Below are 4,271 nucleotides of genomic sequence, written 5' to 3' on the forward strand. Positions count from 1 at the left end.
AAAAAAAAAATAGATGAAAAATGAGAAAGAAAAAAAGAAATTATAAGGAATGAGTAAAAAATGAAAAACAAAAAAAGTAAATTAAAGGAAAAAAGAAAAAAAAATTAGAAAAGAAAAAAAAATTGAAATTTTAAGTATATATGGGTGATCTCTGTGTTTAACCCATATTTTATCCATTTTGTCCATATTTGTATGAGTTTTTAAAATGAGTTGAAGTCCATATTTATCCATTTGAAATATGAGTGATCCAATTCATTAAATATGAATTAAATGGACTCTTTTCACAAATATGGGCTGAAATTGTCACCCTAGAATAGATGGTAGAACAGGAAGAGAACATAGATTCAAACTTGGTCGTCACTTAAAAGCATAAGATATTTTCACATAGGGGCGGAGCTGAGAGGCAGAAGGGGTTTCAAATTTGGTCGTCACTTAAAAGCATAAGATATTTTCACATAGGGACGGAGCTGAGAGGCAGAAGGTGTGGGTTCATCTGAATCTCCTTCTCCTTTGTTGATCAATATTACACTATACATATAACGTTAAGGTTATATTTATTTTTTATGTATGTGTAGTAGATGTTGAATCTCTTTGGTTTCTTGGTGTGTTTAGCTATTTTTATATTTTGACTTTTCTTAGTGAAAATCCTGGCTTTGGTTGACCAAAATTTATTTATTACCATAAACTAATGATATCAACTCTGCTTTCATTCTGTTTTCTGTCTAGCTTGCAAATATAGTCTAAATTCTTTTCAGGAGATAATATTTATACAAGAACATGCAGTTGGTTTGTACTATTAATGAGTTGTTTACAAATGTGTAGGATATGCTTTCAGCAGTTCATTTGAGCTGCACTGAAATGGTGAGCCAATGGGTGGAGGCTGTCACAATGAAAGGATCATCCTGCGAACTTGATATATGGCCTACCTTCAAATATTGGCTAGTGATGTAATTTCTCGCACAGCCTTTGGCAGCAACCATGAAGAAGGTTGAAAGATATTTGAGCTTCAAAAAGAACAAGTTGAGCATGTCATTGAAGTTTCTCGCACCTATTATATTCCAAGATGGAGGTACTAATTAAAATGTCCTTTCTCCTGAGTTTAAGTTATGTAGTATGAAATTCATTACTAATCTGTCGCTAAATGGTCTCTAGCTAACACACTCTTAATGGTCACTAATTCGTTGTTAAATAGGATCAATGACTAACTTTTTTTGGTTTAGTGACAAAAGTTGTACGCCACTAATTCCTGTGCTTCTGTAGCGCCTGTAATGATAAGTTAACATACATTGATAGAGTAAAAACTCTTTAAGCGCGTGTATATAACTTAAACCCTTGTTTCCCATATCTATATCCAAATGTAACATGAAAAAAAGTTTAAATAGTGATTATTTGATGATGATATACATTTTTTAATGTGTTAAACTAATGTAGGTTTTTACCAAGAGAAATAGAAGGATGAAGGAGATTGAGAGAGAAGTTCAAGAAACAATAAGGGGAATCATTGATAAAAGAGTGAAGGCAATGAAAGCAGGGGACACCAATATGATCAATGACTTATTAAGCATATTGTTGGATTCCAACTTTAAAGAAATTGAATAACATGGTAACAAGGATTTCCGTATGACTACAAAAGAGGTCATTGAGGAATGTAAATTGTTCTATTTTGCCGGACAAGAGACAACCTCTCTATTGCTTGTATGGACTATGATTTTGTTGAGCAGGCATCTAGACTGGCAAGCTCGCACTAGAGAAGAGGCTTTGCAGGTGTTTGGGGATGGCATGCCCGAATTTGATGGATTAAACCGCTTGAAAATTGTGAGTTAGTTTAGCTTGTTACATTCTTTTTAATTTCCATATCTCCACAATAGATGGTGTTACTTTTATTTAGCGGCAGATTAAGGATTTAACTTGATGAGTTTAAAGTTTAGGTTCCATTGAATTCATTGCACTTTTGAAAGTACGGGTTCAGAGTTTAAAATTTCTAGAATTATAGTACATCTCTCTCTCTCGGTTCCATTTTGTGCGACACTCTTTTCCTTTTAGTTTGTTCCGAAAGAAATGAGAAGTTTCTATTGTTTTAAAACAATTTAATCTTGAACTTCTCAATTACCCTTAATGAAACACTTTTATTGCCAAAGAAATGTCATGAAATGCTTAAGATCACAAGGTTTAAAAGACTCTTTTTTTCTATTTAACTCCACGCACAATCAAATAGTTAGTATGTGTGTGTTTATATCGTTTGTGGAAAATATTAGATTCACTTGAACCCGTTCAACATAGGCTCCACCAGCCTTTGGTTCTTTGTTCTTGGTTTCCTTATTACTATGCTAATTCTGCTGAACTTTTTAACTATAGGTGACAATGATTTTGAATGAGTCGTTAAGGTTATATCCAACAGTTGGTGGGCTTGGTCGAAGGATTACAACTAAAACCAAGCTAGGGGAACTAATTTTACCAGCAGGAGTGATGTTGGCTTTGCCAACAATTTTAGTTCATCATGACAAATAAATATGGGGCGAAAATGCAACGGAATTCAAGCCAGCAAGATTCAGTGAAGGCATTTCAAAGGCAACAAAAGGCCAAATGACATTTTTCCCATTTGGCGCGGGACCTAGGATATGCATCGGACTGAATTTCGCGATGATAGAAGCGCAGATGGCTTTGGCTATGATTCTGCAACGCTTCATGTTTGACCTATCCCCTTCATACACACATTCTCCACAATCTATAATAAGTATGCAACCTAAATATGGTGCTCCCCTGATATTGCATAGATTGTAAGTGTTGGTTTTGAAGCATTTTAATATAAATAATTGCTTCATTATCGTGATAGTAAGTAATCTTAATAAGATAAAGACGTGGGAGTTTCTATTGTTACATATACTTGTGTCATTATGGTGTCTTAATCCATCCGTTGCATTGCTGAATTGTGCAGCACGTATCGCTTATTTGTTTGATGTCATTATATGGCATTACTCCTTTGGCAGTTAGTGGAAACATGATATCAAATATCATGGTCATGTTGGTTGCATTTCTTTTTTCAATGGCAGTGGCTTTTAAGCCAATTAATCTCATTAGTTAAGGTGGCAGAATGTGGTCATAAGTTCTTTTCTAATTTTTGCAACTTCTAGGCCATTGTTCTTCTATTTTTACTAATCCTCATTCATTCTTATTCATTACATGAAAAACTTCCTCTTCAATAATTAGAGTTGGTATTGCATTTTTTTTGTTGTAGACACAAGAAAACATAGAGCTCACAAAAGTTAGTAAAAAAGAAAGTTTATTAGTTTAAAGGAGGTGTTCTTTTTTATGGAGCATTGAACTCAACTATTGTCCAGAATTTGTTGAGTTGTACTTTGTGAGAAGGCTGTTGTATCCTGTAAGGGATAAGTCCAGAAGATTACTGCTGGAGTGGTGAAATCATTTGTTGTAGTGGGCTTAAATTCCCTTAAAATTGCTGGTGAAATTACAATAAATTATAACTGAATTTTTTTTAAGGAGATTCAATGGTAACAATTGAAAAATCTGCGGATATCAAGATGGAAAATTTTAACAAGCCAATCTAGTTCAATGGTACTTATTTCAAAAAGTGGAAGGCTAAAGTACTTCTCAACTTGAGTCTTCTCAATATTTCTAATGTGTTAACTTATAAGAATTCAAATAAGGTAGATAACTCTTTCACGAATGATGATGAACTTATTTCACTTTAAGAGAAAGTTGAAAAGTATGATGGTGACTCCTATAATTGTCGGTATTTTTACTTAATAGTCTATCTTTGAATTTTTATGATTATTATGATAGAATTTACTCTAGTGCAAAGAAAATTTGAAAAGCATTGCAGAGTAAATATGATACCGAGGAGGCTGGAGCAAAAAAATATATTGTTGGCAGATATTTTTATTTTCAAATAGTGGACAACAAATAGTAGTAGACCAAGCTCAGGATGTTTTAATGATTGTTGGATATCTCAGGTCCACGAAAGTTGAAATTGGAGATAACCTTATTTGTAGAATAATATAAGAACCTTCACCTTCTTGGAAGGAATTTTAAAAAACTATGAGCCACAAGCAAAAGGAAACTTCTCTTGAGAAATTGATAATGAGAATCTTCATGGAAGAAGAGGCAAGGGGCCAAATGTACTTTTGCAAATGGAAGAGAACAACATCACATAGAAGGTAAATTTAACTACTTCAAATAATGTTGTCCTTGAAACTAACAAAAATACTTCTTTAAAGCCTAAGAATGAAAATTTCAAGACAGATAATGATAGA

The 4,271-nt window shown here is 33.3% G+C and overlaps 1 pseudogene; it reads left to right on the top strand.

The window, feature by feature from the left end:
- The window catches only part of LOC107876712, a 4,668-nt pseudogene extending 1,887 nt beyond the window's left edge, over positions 1-2,781 (top strand).
- Positions 2,782-4,271: the final 1,490 nt, after the last annotated feature.

This window comes from Capsicum annuum, chromosome 7 (assembly GCF_002878395.1).
Source record: "Capsicum annuum cultivar UCD-10X-F1 chromosome 7, UCD10Xv1.1, whole genome shotgun sequence".
In the NCBI taxonomy this organism is placed as follows: Eukaryota; Viridiplantae; Streptophyta; class Magnoliopsida; order Solanales; family Solanaceae; genus Capsicum; species Capsicum annuum.